The following is an 18,513-nucleotide window of genomic DNA, read 5'->3' as shown; positions in this document are numbered from 1 at the left end:
TTCAGACACAAATTTCCTCCTGCTCACACCCCCCTATGGATAGCAGTATCTCCTATCCATCACCTTGATCAGGGGCCAGCAGGCCATGACCTGTTTTTGTAAATATAGTTTTATGGGCACACAGCCATGCCATCTGTGTATGTGTTGTCTCTGGCACATTTCCACTAAATGGCAGAGATGCATCGTCATAAATGAGACCCATTGTCCCATAAAGGCTAAAATATTCACAATCTCGCCCTTGACAAAAAAAGTTCTGAGCCTGATCTAGGTCAGTAAGTTCCATACATATTCCTCCCAAACCCCCCAACCCCCTTCCCCCAGGAATAAAACTTCACATGGCCTGGGCTCCCTCAAGGAAAAAAAAAAAATTGAATACCTGATGTTTGGAAGTGAAAGAGACAGTCTCAGCCTCAGTCCAATCTCAAAAAAAGCAAATGAGTGACACTTCTGTAACCACTTCCTATTTCTGGGCCCCTGGCAGACATTGCTAATCAACCATCGCACTCTTTCCCACAGGGCCTCAGATTCCTTCTTGAAGGCAAAGCCGAGGCAGGCCCTACCAATCAACCAAAGTTGGCATTTGATGGAAAACCCCTTTCTCTCTCTAGTCCAGTGGCCACCATCAGGTCAGAGAATCACATAAGACAAAAATTCTTGAATCTTCTTTTGGTTGCCATGTCAGAGACAGACATAGCATCTCTTATTAAGTCCAGAGCTGGAAATTAATCCACTGTCTCTGTTTCTTTGATGAAGTCATTGGCTCGTGATTAGGGCCCATGCTATAGGAAAAATGCCTCTGCCTGCTATTTAAAAATAGGAGATTTAGGACTCGGTGCAATGTCCTGTGAGAGGCACCCAGCAACTGAGGTCCACTGGGAATATTCTAGAGTCCTATATCAATGTCATCCTCATTGAGTAGCTTCGTAGATGGAACTACTGGGAGTGGTTCATTTCTTTCTTACTTACAGCTAAACCTTACTCTTTCTCCTGTTGTTGAATTCATATATAGTATTGCCATGGGCTAGAGTCGAGGTATCTAGGTTATTACCGTAGCTTCCTTAAAGCAAGCCACACTCATCCTGTGTTCTGGTTGACTCAGATTTCAGGAAGCCCCTGCAGATACTCTTCTCAAATGCTGGTGCAGTTACTTCCTCAAAAAACTGGTGTTAACGGTGATATTAAGAATCGACTAAAGATAGGTATCCATTGACAACTGCGGTGACCTGCCCCAAAAACCATATTTGCTGCACAAAACAGACTGTTCTAAGGAGGAGGTGATATGCAAATTGCAAATGAGGAGGTAGCATCGCTTTGCAGTTTCTTGCTGCTTTTCGCCTCCAGAAGTTGGAGAAGAGGACAGGAAGGAAAGTGAATATTTTACAAAGGAAACGAGGCAAGCCTATTTAAAGGGGCAGTTGGCAGGAGAAAGATACTCCATCCTGGCTGGGGAGCATCTGAGCTCATAGAAGTGATAACTATTGACTGGAGGGACCCAGATGCACTGGAACGCTTTGGTTCAAGACTTGCACAGCTGGCATTGTGACAGCAAAGTTGTAGGCATGGCTGTGGAGTGCTGGCTAGAATCCAGTGCAGGTTTTTCCAAGAGCCATTGTTCATTGAAACTGAAGCTTTAACTTTTAAGTGAGTGACGGAGTGAGCATGCCTTCGGCCATTTAAAAACCATTTAAAAACCAACCTTGGCAAAAGGTTTTAGCATTTGGCACCTTGTGCCTTTTATGGAAAGGGAATAAGAAGTGCCCTTCCAGATGGCAGTAGTGGTGAGGGCCTTTTTAATAATATTTTAAGCTTTTAGATTTATGAGATCCCAATAAAATTAAGAATGTGGTGTTATTGATATTCTGTGGGTGAAAAAAATAAAAAGCAATGCATCCATCCCTGGAACAGATGGAAGAATTTAAAATGTATTATACCTGAGGTGCCCTGTAACCAAATCATTGAAAATCCTAATGAATATTATTTGAAATCACTTTAATATAAAGACTGTTACTATTAATTCTGGGGTACTGTTTCACTAGGAAGGACCAAGTTAAATTTAAATTTGAGTTCTATGGAATGCCATGGAACTAGAAGGCATTCCTACAGACCAGGAAACACGTCATCGTGGATTATTTAATTTCTGGCACAGAGAAAGAAAGGACTAGAAAATATGGTACCAGAATAAACCAGACACTGTGGTGTATTTCAAGGCAAGGTCACTATGGTTTAACAATGGTTCTACCTTAGCTTGTATGTTAGCTTTTCTCAAAGGTGAGAGGCCTCATAGAGAACATCAGCTGTTTCTGCCACCTGGCATCCCTTTACCTCCTTCTCTGGTAACAGGAAGTTCCTCCACTGAGGGACATGTTCTTTCCACACTCTGACCAAGTTGTTCAGTAGAGCACTGCCAGCCTTGCTACCCCACCCTCCTGGGCCTTGGCATGGCTTCTGCTTCTGGCTGAGCCGATCACTACGCGCACCACCATCCCCTCCACGCAAACCACAGTGCTTACAGAAGTTCATCAGCATGCTTTCCCATGATTTAACCTACTGGAGCTGGCAGGAAAGAGCTGACTCATGAATAGGCTAGAAGGACATATGCCTGGAGCTGCCTTTGGTTGTGGGGGTTTTTTTAATACCCTGTTGAGATAGCACACCCGAGAAAACGAGTGGACCACGCAAAGGAAGTATTGGCAAGGGCAAGAAGGAAGAAAAAGTTCTTGGCATCCTCAAGGCCCATTTGACCCTGCCTGTCCCCCCATTTAGGGAAGTTAAGAGAGTGGCAGGTTAGATTTAGAGAGTGGAAGAGAGGTAGACATTAGGGTACCCCAGACACCCAGACAATACCCTTCCTGTTTTGCTTTAATGAGTTAGAATTATGTTTCTGTTATTTGCAAGCAAAGATCTCTGGCAAATAAAGATATTACAGGCTCCGTGTAGCTGGCACTGACACCCTACATTTCTCTCCTAGCTGCTGGACCACACTTCTAACCCCTTCCATTCTTGCCTGCTTCAGCAAGCTTTCCTGGTGCTTGTTAATGTGCCATCACTGGGCGAGCACTGCCCTAGGGGTAGACACACATGGATATAACAAGACCTCTTGCAGCCTTATTCCATTCCCATGGAATTTTGGGTTCTGATCCAACCAACTCCACTTTTTCCATGCCTTGTTGATGTCCTCATTCTCACCCATTCATACGAACTTGACTTTTTATCTTTCTTGACCTACTTTGGTTGTGCCCAATTCCACCCAGTACCAAGTGCTAAATCTACTGTTCTTTCTTGACTACTGGCCTCTGGATCCCCCGAGTCTGCCTCCAGTCTCTGAATTGAACCTGTCACTTCTTCACTGCTCTATGCCTCGGTTTCACCATCTGTGAAATTGAGGTATTAATAATAACTATTCATAGACCATGGTAAGAATTAAAGGCTTAATGGATGCTTTATAACCAAAATCAATAGACTATAACCAAAGCTCTATCTGATACTTCTAAATCTAATGAACAAGTTTAAATGAAAAGTCACATTTTTTCATCCTTAGTATTAAAGAAAATGATATGATGAAAATGATTAGATTAGAAAAAAGAGAAAGAAAATGATTAGATTAAAAAGCCTGTAAATTTTTGATTTTTTGGAGTTCTATTACTGGACTGAAATCTCAGGGGAAAGAAATATATTTGCATGGATTTCCTTTCTTTCTTTTTTTAAATTAATTTATTTATTTTCAGCATAACAGTATTCATTATTTTTTCACCACACCCAGCGCTCCATGCAATCTGTGCCCTCTCTAATACCCACCACCTGGTACCCCAACCTCCCACCTTTTTTTTTTTTTTTTTTTTGGCATGTATTTCCTATTTGACTTTTCTTTAAGAGAACCCAGAAGAAAATATCCTTAGGGATAGACTTGTCTCTTATTTTAAGTAGAATTAAATGTGCAAAGAGAGACCAGTGTGGTGTGTGTGTAAGTGTGCATTTGCATACATGTACACATGTGTGGAATAGTGAGAAAGAGAATGCTACACTGTATTTCATAACTGGAGTACATTGGACTTGTAAGATCTGACCATGTCCTTAAGCCTCTTTTCTTTTTAAGATGATTGCATTTGATACATATTTAAGGTTTCTGCACTTCAGAACCTGTCCAGCCTGTTTCTCCTCCCTGTGAAGGATCCTGTGACTCTACTTGAATAGTGCCCAGTGTTTCATAGTCTCGGGGGTAAGCAGTAATGGCAGGAATGAGGTCCATTTCTCCACTTAACTGATGGGGAAGTTTCCCTCTTTCCTTGTTGAAATTTCCCCATCACTGAACCCTTTGCTTTGCTAGAAAAGGTTCTCTTGGAGAATGTTAGATTACATGACATTCTTTGTTATATTTGTTCTTCCTTGGTTAATGGAAGACACTGCCTCGGTAGGCCAGTTTTAAAAGGGGGATGGTGATAATACTTCAGAGTTTTTGAGGACATGAGGATGGGTCCATGTGCATATAACTCCCTAAATCAATGCTGTACATGTAGCTTCTTTTCTAAGGAATATCAGGAGGGACTAGATCTTCCTTTTCTAGGGAATACCCATGTGTCCATTTGAGGCCCCTAATCCACACTAAACCTCAAAGTACCTGTACGAGCCAGACAGTTCACACTAATGAGGAGGTGGGGATTTTATGTAACCGTCATGTTTCCCCAGTGGAGATGCACACACAGGGTATCATCAGTATTATCTACACGTCCAGCAAGTACTGGTATTCCTCCTGGCTGTTTTACAAACACACAGGCACTGTTCCTCTCCCACATTCCGTATGTGAATGAATAGTACCAAAATCTGGACACGCCACGATGGCGCTTCTTTCAAACAAAATAATCGCTCTGGATCTTTCTCACGACTTCCTTAGCCAGAGTTTTTTATCCCTTTCAATTGTGTTTTTCATATATATTATAAATGATATACTGAGGTCAATTGTAGTACTAGCTCTTGATGCCAGGAAACTCACCTCCCTTCATATCATAGTGTCTATAATCTGGGCTGCTCGTTTGGGTTAGTTAGAGATCTAGGAGGCCTAGAGTTGACGAGGAAACCAACTTTGGTTCAATTTCATCCCACATATATTAATTAGGCCCTTACTATCTGTAGGATGCTGTGTTAGACTCTGGGATACAAAGATAATAAATCATACATCCTCCTGTGATGTAATATGCAGCTGATGAATCACTGAACTCTATTTCTGAAATTGGTAATACGCCAGATGTGAATTAACTGAGTTTAAATAAGATTAAATTTTAAAAAATTAATCATACATCCTGCCCTTGACAAAGTTCCAGTCTAATGTAAACTGTATTGTTAAAGATCTCCTAAGGCAAAAGAGAAATCACACATTAATTGGCTTAATTGATAAGGAAATCATATTATCTCAGAGAAGTGGGCATCCCACAACAGTGTTTGAAGACTCCAATTTCCCTTGTTGATCATTGGCTTGCTTAAATGGAATCTCTGTCTGGCTTCATCATCAGCTAGTGGTAAGGTGGCTCTGCCAGTTCTAGAAAACCTATCCCAGAAACCCCCTTAAGAGACTTCACCTTGGGTCTTAATGGCCAAGACTGTATCAGATGCCCTTCCTAAACCAATCATATGGGGGTGAGAATGGGATTAGCATAATTAGTTTAAGCTACCTATTTGGGGTAGAATGGATGTTGGGTAATTGCCCTAGGACCACTTGGACAGGCATAAGAAATAAGAAGTTCACTCCAGTGTAGTATATGCGTTGATAGGAATCTCTGAGGTTACAGAAGAATTGTCTATACAGAGTTTACCATATTTGGTTTTTTTTAACATTTTATTTATTTATTTTATAGAGTGAGAGAGAGAGAGCATGGTGGGTAGGGGTAGAGGAAGAAGGAGAGAGAAACTCAAGCAGACTCCGTGCAGAGCACAGAGCCCTAAGCGGACCTCGATCTCTTGACCCTGAGATCATGACCTGAGCCGAAATCATGAGTTGGGCCCTTAACCAACTGTGCCACCCAGGCAGCCAGATTACTGTATTTAATCATTTGTTGATGCAAAAACTTTTTTTTTAACTAAACTAAAAGCTTTTCTTAAGTTTGATTAGACTACAATGATTGTATCCCCTAATGTCTACCTCTGTGCTTCTTACATTGGGGTCATGCACTGTCCTCAGTGAGTATTAGGAGGTGCCCCAAGGGTGTATAGGAAACCAAAATTAAACGTTGTAAATCTTCCTGTACCAGCATTTTTACTTAATGTATTTTTAAAAAGAAAATCAAAGATATATTATGGAGAAAAATACAAAATCTCCGTGAATCTTTAAGATAAAAATTAGTGGGGGTGCCTGGGTGGCTTAGTGGGTTAAAGCCTCTGCCTTCGGCTCCGGTCATGATACCAGGGTCCTGGGATTGAGCCTCACATCAGGCTCTCTCCTCAGTGGGGAGCCTGTTTCCTCCTCTCTCTGCCTGCCTCTCTGCCTACTTGTGATCTGTCAAATAAATAAATAAAATCTTAAAAAAAATAAAGATAAAAATTGGTGAATTCAATTTCCCATCATTAAAATTGCTCTGGGACCCACCCTTGGCCCCTGAAGGCTCTGCCATGTAGTTTACTTGAATGGAATAGTTGAAAAGAACCAGTCTGCATACATGTTACTGTTATGGAAGGAAATTAAATTAGTCTGGATGCTCTCCTTTCCACACAACCGTATTCAGTGGTTGTGGGGCTTGGAAGATTCTTCTCCAGCTTGAACATAATCTGATGGATGTTTTTGGTAGTTGTGTTTTATCATGTAAATAAAATGTTTGGCATTTATTTAATTCTATATTGAGTATCTTAAATTACTTATTTCAATTCTTTATCATCTCTGAAACTATATAGTGGCATGTATGGAAAATGACATTCAAAAAGAATGCCAGTAACTGTTGACATTCTCAGCACTCTTGTAGTTAATCAGTTAACAGACTTAAGTATTCTGTTTTAGAAATAGAAACAGGCAGCAAATCCACAAGGCAAATGAGTTCAAGTCTTCTTATCTTGCTCCTAGCATAACTTGAAGTAATAGAAACAGAACCAGTTTCTGAACGTTCCAAGCACTCTTGAAAGGGGCTTTAGAGAATAAGCCACTTAGGAGGACAAATATGTCTTGTATAATCCCACTGCTACTGTCAAGACCTATTTGAATCAGGTCAAATTAAAATCAAGATGGTTCCACATATCACCTTCTTAGCACACAGTGTCCTGCTGTAGTAGAAATATCTCACACTTAAGTCATCTGATCACCTTCCTAGGTCCCAACCATTTTTTCCCAGTCTTGTTTTTCATCCAACAATTGCCCTAATCCAGCCTCATTTTCTCCCCACTTTTTCCTTGGAAGACACTTCTAGTCCTAAGGAGTAGTTTGCAAGACTTTTTATTTCTGGCTCTCTGTTAATTCTAAGCTTTCTTTTAAATAACACTCTATTTGTTCAAATGAGTGAGGCTCTCCTAGGATCATGGATAGCTTTTGCATGGACATCGACTCGATGGTCAGGTTTATTGAGAACCTACTGTGAGCCAGGTGCTGAGCAATGGCGGCACAATGGTGGCAAGGCAAGCACTTGTGGTATGTATTGTCTGGAGGGGTACTCTCCTGCTATAATGGATCAACATTCAAGCTAAGTCTGGAAAGATAAAAAGGAGTTCGCTGGGTGAAATTCTGGGGTGAAGAAGAGTATTCAGAACTGAAGGAATATCAGATAAAAAGCCTAGGGCAAAGGAGTTAGAACCCAAAAGAAGACTGGTGTTGCCTTCTGTGATGAGGAAGAACATGGGGTAGGAATCACAGACAAGAAGCTGAAAAGGTGACTCAGAGTGTCAGAACAATCCTCGCAGTCCATTCTCATTATTTGAATTATTTACTGGCTTAACCATCATTTTCCCTCGATAAGTAGAAACTTCAGCCCAAGTTGAATAAATATAGAGAGATAATAGACTCCAGATTAATAGAGGGCTCTACATTTCTGTGTGAGCATTTCTCTTTGTTTTCAAGGACAGTAGAGTGAATGAAATGGAAGTACCAGGCTTCATATTGGGGACACTCATTTCCAGGCTTGTCAGGAGATGAAAGCCTTTCTCAAGTTCTCCATAGTGGAAGCTGGACCATGCGCACACCACCGTACTCTTCTAAGCTGGGGGGCGTGTGGTGAATTAAGTACCAGATATCAACCCACTTGGTCGCTGCGTTTCAGTCAATTTCATTTGCTGCTTAAACAACATACGTGAATTGGAAACTGCTGCGTTGAAAGAAAATCCAGCAATCCCTGCCCTGAGGATTCTTCCCTTCAGACTTGTTTGTTACAAATAGGTTTTTTTTTTTTCCTTCCTCTTAATCCTATTTTACCTTGAATGACTTCTCTAGAAGTATTTCAATTCTGATTACATTGTATTGCTTTCCTGGTATTCCTTTATTCCTTTTAAATAACTGTTTCATCCATACAGCATGATGTATCTGTTTAGATAACATGGACTATGTCTGGAGGCGCATACAAAAAACTAGAAATAGTGGTAGCCTTTGTGGAGGGGAGACGGGCAGGGCTGCCACTTCCTTACATAGCATTTTCATGCGGTTTAGATGAAAAGGATTGTTTCCTCAGAGCTATGAGTTATGGCTTATCCAGCAGAGCCCAGGCTCGATTATAACCTCTCCTCACTTCCTCAGCCACATCCCATTGTGCAGTAAACAACTTGAGCAATCTTACATGGCAGTTCTGGAAATCAGCTGGGAAACCAGGATAGGAGAGAGAGGTAACATTTCATTCACTGTAGAATAACCTTTTGTATGATTCCATGTGCATTTCAGAATTATAAATCAAAAAGTAATATGTGCTGATATAGCAAAGCAGGAAAAGGAAGGCCTCCCAAAAAATAATAATAATTATAATAAAAAGCATCAAGTGAACCAAACTCAAAATCACTATCATTAATTTGATGTATTTTCCTGTGTTTTTTTTTTGATCTGCCTGCATTTACTGAGTTTCACAGTAGAGTTCGTCTGCAGTACTGATTTCCTGCTTTTATTTTTACTCTGTTTCGTATAATAGACATTTTTTTCCAATCAAGAAATTCAAACACCTTTTCCTCAGAACTAAGTATTGTATGCTCATTGTAGGGTATTCAGAAAATATAAGTAAAAGGTTAGGATGTATTCTATTTTTTTAAATTTATTTATTTGTTTGTTTGCTTATTGGTAAGAGCTTTATTGAGATAGCGTTCACTTTATGTGTTTAAAGTGTATAGTTCAATGGCTTTTAGTATATTGACAGAGTTGTGTACTTTACTATAAGCTAAATTTATGATGTTTTCATTGACTTAAAAAGAAACCCTGTAACCATTAGCAGTCATTCCCCATTTCCCCTACCCTCCCTTCATACCGCCCCACTGAGCCCTAGGCAACCACTACTTTCCATCACTATTGACTTGCCTAATTGGGATATTTTATGTAAATGACATCATTTTTGCTGTCTTCTTTCACTTAGCATAGTTTTTTTGAGATTCATCCATGTTGTAGCATGGATCAGTATTTCCTCTTCTGTTGTTACTTATTTTTTTATGATGGCTTGATTATTTATTCTTGATTAATTGAGACACAAGTCACAAAATTCACCCTTTTAAAGTACACAATTCAGTGGTTTTTAGTATAGTCACAAGGTTGTACAGTGATCACCATAATCTAATTACAAATTATTTTCATTACTATAAAAAGATACCCCAGGGGCTGAGTCAGTTAAGTGCCTGACTCTTGATTTCAGTTCTGATCATGATTTCAGGGTCATGAGATCAAGCCCCATGTTGAGCTTATGCTGAGTGTGGAACACGCTTAAGATCCTCTCTCTCCCTCTGCCCCTCCCCCTCTTCTCTTTCTCTCTCTTTCTCTAAATAAATTTTTTTTAATAAAATAAATTACAAAAAAAGAAATTCCATACCCATTGCTAGTCTCTTCCCATTCCATCCCCCCAAAACCCTGACAACCACTAACCTATTTTTGGTCTCTACGGATATATGGTTTTTGTCTGGTGTTTTTTACTTAACATAATATTTTCAAGATTTGTCTATGCTGTAGCATGTGTTATTACTTCATCCCTTTCCGTGGCTGAGTAATATTCCTCTATATAGCTGAACCACCTGGTATGTGTCCACTACCAAGTGACATCTGAGCTGTCTCCATTTTTTTGACTCTTATCTATAATGCTGCTATAAACATTTGTGTGCAACTTTTGGGTGAACCTAACGGAACACATTTCCATTCTCTTGGGAATATACCTCGTTCCTTTTTATTGCTAACTCATCTTATATTATATGGATATATCACTTTCTATTCAGTCTGTTCATCAGCTGGTAGATGTGTGGGTTGCTTCCACCATTTGGTTATTAGGAACGGTGTAGCTATGAGCATTTGTGTACAAGTTGGTTTTTTTAAACACCTGTTTTCACTTCTTTAGTGTATATACCTAGGAATGGAATTGCTGGGTCATAGGGTAATTCTCTGTTTAACCTTTTGATAAATCGCTTATCTTTTCCACAGTGGCTATGCCCTATTTTACTTTCATACCAACAATGTGTGAGGTTCCTTTCTCCACATCCTTGTCGACTCTTGTTATTATACTTCTTTGTGGTGATAGCCATTCTAGTGGATGTGAAATAGTATACCACTGTGGTTTTGATTTGAATTCCCAAAGGATTCATGGTGTTGAGTATCTTTATATGTGCTTAGGAGGCATTTATGTATCTGTTTTTAAAAATTGTTTATGCAAATCCCTTGCTTTACTTTTAAATTGGCTAATTGGTCTTTCTCTGATTCAGTTGTAGCTCCTTATATACTCTAGATAAAATTTCCTTATCAGATAGAAGATTGGCAAATATTTTTCCCAGTCAGTGGCTGGGATTTTTTTTCCCTCACTTTATTTATTGTATTTAATGTATTTGTACTGAAACACAAAATTTTTTAATTTTGATGAAGGCCAATTTATTTAGTTTTTCTTTTGTTACTTTTGCTTCTGGTGGCGTATCTAAGAAATCACTCTCTAATCCAGTGCCACAAAGATACACAATTTTTTTAAATTTCACTCTTAACTTTTTTTTTTTAAGATTTTTTTTTTATTTATTTGACAGAGAGAGATCACAAGTAGGCAGAGAGGCAGGCAGAGAGAGAGAGAAGAGGAAGCAGGCTCCCTCCTGAGCAGAGAGCCCGATGTGGGCCTTGATCCCAGGACACTGGGATCATGACCTGAGCCGAAGGCAGAGGCTTTAACCCACTGAGCCACCCAGGCGCCCCTAAATTTCACTCTTAACTTTTAGTTCTTTGATCTATGTTGAGTTCATTTTTGTATACAATGTGATGTAGAGGTTCGAATTCATTCCTTTGATGTTACTGTCCAGCTGTCCTGCCACCATTTACTAAAAACACTACGCTTTCCCATTGAGTGGTGTTGGCGCTCAAATCAGTTGATCATCAATGTGGATTGATTTCTGCTCTTTTGATCCTTATTCCATTGCGTTATGTGTCTGTCCTTATGCCAGTACTAGTCTGTCTTGATTACTATGGCTTTGTGGTTAGTTTTGAAATGTAATCTATTGAACATAATAAAACATCCAACTAAAACAGCTTAAACTATGTGAGGTCTTTTATTGTTTAAGTCTCACTGTGAGTTATCTGAAAAGAGACTGCTCCCAGGTAAATCTGACATGTAAACAAAGTCATCAAAGACCCAGATTTGACCATCCCTTTTTCTCCTATCTTTGGTGTCAGTGCATGTCCTCTTCATCACAAGATAGCTGCTATGGCTCAAAGCATTGTGTCTTCATCCGACAATGCCCCAAGCAGGAATCAAGGAATATGCTGACAAAATTCTTGTGTTCCATTTTTTTCAGAGGAAATGTTTTCCAGAATTCTTTAGTGGGCCACCAGTTTAGCATCTGCCTTTGGCTCAGATCATGATCCCAGGGTCCTGGGATCAAGCCCCACATCAGGCTTTCTGCTCAGTAGGGACCCTGCTTCTCCCTCTCCCTCTGCCCCTTTTAATACCACCCACATGTGGCTTCTCTGTCTCTCTCTGTCTCTCTCTCACAAACAAATCAAATCAAATAAAAACTTTTCAGAAAGCTTCACTTTACATCTTATTGACAGATGGAATGTCATGCTTTCCCTTAAATCAATCATAGTTCATTTCGGGGATAAGGAAAATGAAGACTCTGAAAAGAGGGATGGTTGATGAAAAGACAGCTGACACCATCTGCCAAAATATATAAAGAGTAAAAGAATAAATCAAAATCATCTGCAAGCCCACCACACTGAGATTATCATGGAATTTTTTTTAGAGTAAGGACATCTACCTTAAATTTCTTTGGTGCCAACTCCTTCTGGAGTGAAACTCCTGTTTCTTTCCTTTGTTATTGATTTAAGACCAGGTCATGAAGTTCTTTTCCTCATTCTTCTCAAATACTGCCTAGAGCTCTCTAAACTTTTGATCTGAAGAATATACAACTGTTTTCTTGACTCTATGAAATCTCCATAGGCCCTGGGCCTGTAGCTTGCTGCTTTCAGCTGCTTTCTCTTGTTGACAGTCCCTTTTGTAGTTGAGAATGCTACGTCACTAATACCAACTTTAAGTTAATTTTAGGAAAGCAAGATAAAATAAATACTCTTTTTTTTTTTTTTTTTTTTTTTTTTTTTGGTTTTTACATGCCAAACTTTGCTTGTATTTTGTTCTTGCTGCCCAGGGCCAAATAGTCGAAATTCCTAGTAATAATCCTACCAAATCATTCTGTATTTTTTAGTAATAACAGGAAAATGTATTTTTTATAACTTCTTTGTTTGATGGCCAGAGTATACCTAGTCTTGTGAATTCTTACTACTTTGCAAACCTTCAATCTTGGCTGATTTCTCTTTTTCATTTTACTAGTTATTGCCACATACACAGTTTGATTGATCTTTGGAGAGTCAAGATTTTTGATGTGTCTTTGGTTTTCTTCTTTCATTTATTGCATAGAAGTGAAGGTCCATTGGGTTTCAAGTAACTGCTCTTAACTCCCATAAAAAAAATTCTACTGCTTTTCATTTTCTTTTTCTTCTCATCACTGTTTTATTCTTACTTAAACTGGGTGAGTCCAAAGGGTGGGCATTTTGTCCCCTTCACTTCCTGAAGGAATAAATAAGTCCCAGAGCCATTCATACCCTATAAATTATAGTATGAGGCCAAAGAAAATAATATCAGTACAAAAGAAATGGTCCTTTTGTCTCTCAAATTAGAAGGATTAAAAAATTAGCAGGTATTTAAGATGCTTATAAATGCTTTTCCCTCTGATCTTCAGCTAATCACCCAGCTTCTCTGTGCCTCGGTTTATTTATGCATTAAATGGGACCAGTAAATCCTTTCTCCATTTGACCTTGGGAGAACACTGTGGAAATCAACTGATGCTACATGTGGACCTGACTTTATTTAGAAAAAAAGGTGCTATAGGGGCTTCTGGATGTCACCAATGGTTAATCAACCGACTTTTGGTTTCAGTTCAGGTCTTGATCTCAGGGTCCTGAGATCGAGCCAGGCATCAGTCTCCTCACTCAGTGGGGGGTCTGCTTGAGACACTCTCTCCCTTTCCCTCTCCCCCTGCTCCTCCCCTCCTCTCTCTCAAATAAATAAATAAATCATTTTTTTAAAAGGGTGCTAAATAGACCAATTTCTTACTATTTTAATTTTGTCCTAGTTGGTATGCGTGTAAATTAAGTATAAATAAAAGGTGACAAATTATGGGGGTGGGAAGGTAAGTCACAACATTGATACTATTTCTTCTTTCAAGAAGAAGGTCAGCTCTTTCCCACTCACCCCTGTGGGCTTCTTTGGAACCAACATCCCCTCCAAGTGCTTTCTTATCTACATAGATGACTTCTAACATTTGACGTGGCAGGAGCTTCCACTATTTGTTCAATGGATTGACTAGTAAAAATGGAGACAATGTGGCATCTAGCATGTTGCCCCCCTTTTTGGATATTATTTAGTTTGTAGAGTTCGTAGATCTTTATGATGCCAAAAACCATTCAAAGTCAGGATGGTGGCTGCAGCCTACTGCTCAGCCTACTGGTCAGCCCTGGGCAATCTTAACTGGTTCCTTCCCCTTCCGGATTCTGCTACTTCCGCAGACTCCCTTCCATCGCCTCCTGCTTGAGTCCAAGACTGGAAGAGCCTTCTCGCTCTCTCAGCCAAATGGAAAGAGGAGGGAACACAGGGATGGAGGGAAGAATAAGACCACCCAGCCTCTGGCTCAAGTGGGATCGAACCAGAACTTCTCTCCCCGCCAAACCCTCCTACCTCTTCCTTGGTGGGGGTGGGGTATAGAAAGGGGAGGGGCAAACAGAGCCCCTGAATGAGAAGCCTCCCTCTGCACAGTTGCTTTGAAGGGAGCACCTTCACCCATCAAATCCTCACCCTGATCTGCAGGTTAACGCCCTGGGGTCCCCAAGGAGGGGTGGGGGGTGAGAGAAATGTTGACTCCTCTGGCTTAGTTATGTAGACATTCCCACAAGCCTACGCTAAGCCTTTTCTTCTCACCCCTGGAACTCTGCATTTGCTGCCCAGATGGGCTTCCCTGCCTCTGCTGCTGTTCAAACATCCTCTACTGCTGGTTTTTCTAAGTTCCACAAATCTGGGATCTGTCTTATCATAGAGGATTCATTCTTACTGCTTTCTGCATGGAACGTTATTTGGAGCATTATTTGCGTGTGTCCTCCCCAGTACCTAGCTCTCTCCTACTCACCCCTCTGTCTCAGCTGCAGTGTCATGTGATGCGTTCCCTGACCCTCCCCCACCCCACCCCCTGCCACATCCTACATTACATGTCTCCCTTATAACTCTTGTGGCAATGCCCTCTTCCTCTTATTACTTGGTTAGTTGTCTGCCTTCCCCAACTCTACTCTAAGGCCTGCCAGACAGAGATCATCTCTGTTTTGTTACAGTGCATTCTAAGTACTTAGTCCCCTGCCTGACATATAATGCAAACTCAATACATAATTTTTTTAAGCTACAAGAGTATGTATTTGGGAAATGGAAGACCTTCTTTCTGTATTCACTGTTGAGACAAACAGTCATTCATTTGTCAGTTCAATAAGCATTTACTGGTTGCCTGCTATGTGACAGCCACTGGGGAAACAGATATGAATAAGACCTTTTCCCTACTGCTTCCAGTGGCTTCTGAATGGGGATAGCTCCTATCATACCTAGGGGCATTCACAGTGTGTGGAGGTGCTTTTGTCACTGATGTCATAATGACTGGAGAACTCCTGGCTGAACCCAGGGTCACAAAACATTTTCCAGTGCAAGCGGTACTCTTCAACCAAGAGAGACCATCCAGCCACCCACCCCCAACACACCCCCAGGGCTTCCTGATAGAGCTTATAGTCTAATAGAGAAAAGAAGAAGTAGGGGAAATATCCTGTCATAGGAGAGATTCTGTAGCATTGCATGGCCCAAGGGAGACATTAGTGTTGTACCTTGGCGTCATTGTGGTGGGAATTTTTGAAATGGCCCCACAAAATCTTTTCCCCAACTAAGGAGTCTCTAATTTAAATGAAATGATAAAACCAGAAGTCAAGTACCATAATAAAAATAGTTGATGATGAAAATGAACTATTCCACATTTTTATGATAAATCGCCAAAAGGTAGGTGAAGATAATAGCAAATAGCATTCCAGTTCTTTCTCAAAGGACGTTAAGTTCATTATAGCTCTCTGTAAGAGCCCGAAAAGCATCATAGGATGATTGTTGCATTCTTCCCTCCCCAGTCTGCCTCTTGGGAGAAAATATCAAGAGGGAAGAGTGTTTCCTCACACGGAAGTCATGTAAGCGGAAGAGCAAAGTGTAGCATTTAACTAGACCAGGGTTCATCAGTTTGCATGACTGACATTTTAGGCGAAGAGTTCTCTTTTGTGGAGGCTGACCTGGAGATTGGAGGATGTTGAGCGCCATCCCTGGCCTCTACCCAGCAGACACCAGTAGCATTCCCCCCATCAGCTGTGACAACCAAAACTGTCTCCATATATTGACAAATGCCCCAGAGGGAGGGACGCAAAATTGCCCCTGATTGAGAGCCGTTGAACTAGATCTTGTTTTCATCCCCCTCAAGCCCAAGTCAGATATTCAAGCTCTATCAGAATTTAGCCATGCGTGCTTTTCAGGTGTGTAGACAATACTGTTTACAAACGTCCACTGGCACAGGAATGCCTGGGTGGCTCAGTGGGTTAAGCATCTGACTTGATTTCGGCTCAGGTCATGATCTCAGGATTGTGAGATCAAGCCCCCCTTTGGGCTCCATTCTGGGCATGGAGCCTGCCTGAGATTCCTTCTCGCCTTCTCCCTCTGCCCCTCTACCCCCCTCCACCCCCTTGCACTCTCTCTGTGCAAAAAAAAAAAAAAAAAAAAAATTGTCCACTGGCAGTGAATTTTTCATGGGCAGAAGGGACCACTGGAAGCTGCTATGTTACTGACTCTCTCCTTCTAGAGACAGGAGTTGGCATCTCATGCTGTCTTCCCAGCATTGCGCTCTTCTTCCTGCTGATTGCTCAAAGGAGAACCTACAGGAGCCTCAGGGATAATGACAATTTCTCTTTTACCTCCGTAGCAGAACTCCCAGGTGTATGAGTAATGCTGTCACCCGAAGCATCTTTTTAAGTCTCCAGAGAGAGCTGCAGGAAATTACAGCGTATTGCAGGGAACTGTGATGCTGAAGAGGAAAGAAAGTCCTCTTCTAGAAAGAAAGAAAGAAAGGAAATTATGAGCAAGATAATTTTGTAGCCTGCTTGATTTAGCTCCCTTTCCACTGGAAATTTCAGGCCAGCTTCAAGGGCGTGTGCCTGCGATCTGGTTTGTCCCATGTGGTTAGTCCATTTTAAGAATGATGCCACACTTGGGTCGCTCTTTTCTCCACAGCTGCACATCTGGGTTCAGTGGCCACCCTCCTCCCCCCATTGGTCCCTAGCGAGGAGGAACTTGCCCTTCCTTCCCTGTCCTAGAGCTCTGTACTTCTCCTTCTGCAGGAGAGGAAAGCTGTGTGGGGAAGAAGCAGCACCAGGGTGGACGTCGGTGCCTTTATTTGTCTTCGATCCAGCTCTGGGCATCCACGGCCTCTCCAAGTCCCCCAGCAAAGGGCGGCTGTGCTATGGAAGATGGAGCTTCAAAAAGCTTTTCGGGAACTTGAATGAAAGTGACAGACTTGCCCCCTGCAAACAAATCACCACCAACTGTGATCTCCAACCCAGAGAAAGAGATAGGAAAATAGATGTAGATGATGAGTTGAAATTAAAAAAGAAAAAAAAGAGTCAAGAAAAACACACACACACACACACACACCTTACTTCTGTTTCATTGGAAAAAAAATTTAAACAGTTCATGATTGGCGTGAAGTGGTGGTGGTGGTAATTTGTTTTCTTTGGGTGCTTACCCTTTGCCAGCTGTACACTAAACACTTTATATGGAATATTTCATTTCATTTTCCCCAAAACCCTAGATAGTGGATTCTGATATTATCCCCATTTTATAGAAGAGGACACTGAGTCTCTGTAGGTTTTCGGAGCTTGTACAAGGTCTGAAAGAACAGGGATTTAACTCAGGTGTCTTTCTCCTAGGAGACTTGGCTTCTGCCAGCCCTGTCCTACAGCAGTTCTTTTCCCCCTGTAGTGTGAATCCCCCCAGAGGCCACATGAGCACTGGGATTGCTGACCTCACACCAAGAGTTTCTGATTCTGGAGTGGGCTGAGAACTTGCATCTCTCGCCAGTTCCCCCCAGTGATGTTGATGCTGCTGGTTCAGGTCCTGCACTCTGAGAACGCTGACAGCACATTCCACTTCCCAGAAAATAGTATAAGCACCGACTTCGGAAATCTGGAATGCAGATGACTGTGGTCAGAATTGAGCACTGACTTTAGACCTGTGCACAGAGAGATAAGAGCTCCAGTTTCTAGAGCATGTCTTCTGAGAGCATGGTGCCATGAGACAGAGATAATTGACCTGTTGGAGGTTTTATTCTGGTATTCCCCTTGCTGCCCGACATTTCCGAGAATACAGTCACACTGCCTCATTAAATAAATGTACCACCTCCATTCACTCATACTAAAACTCCATTCTTGAAGTCCCATAGTATTCCATTACAAGGATGACATTTCATTTTCAAACTATACGCAGCTCAGCTTCTTTTGATTCCGTAAGACCTAGTGTACGCCGATTTTGTGTAAACACTGGGACCATTGTGTTTGGAAAACATCACCAGAATGCTAATACTCATGAGCCCAGAGAGTAGACTTACCGCGAAGAATTGTTTCCAAATCTTGGATCAGGTCGTGTGTCCAATGAACTAATTCAACAAAAACTCTTAGGTGATTTTACTGGTAATGAGAATAAGTAAAAAGTAGTAGTAGAAGTGTTATTTAAAATTTCCTGCTTATGGGTCCTTCCAAAACAATGGACACTTTGAGAACACATTTTTGCATTCTGA

The 18,513-nt window shown here is 41.1% G+C and overlaps 1 protein-coding gene across 1 annotated transcript in view; it reads left to right on the top strand.

Annotated features, from left to right (window-relative positions):
- The window catches only part of FRMD4B (FERM domain containing 4B), a 323,555-nt gene that overhangs the window by 129,165 nt on the left and 175,877 nt on the right, over nucleotides 1–18,513 (top strand). The gene's annotated exons all lie outside the window — the stretch shown is intronic.

The sequence above is a fragment of the Mustela erminea genome, chromosome 1, assembly GCF_009829155.1.
Source record: "Mustela erminea isolate mMusErm1 chromosome 1, mMusErm1.Pri, whole genome shotgun sequence".
Lineage (NCBI taxonomy): Eukaryota > Metazoa > Chordata > Mammalia > Carnivora > Mustelidae > Mustela > Mustela erminea.
This window is presented reverse-complemented; position numbering and strand designations above follow the sequence as displayed.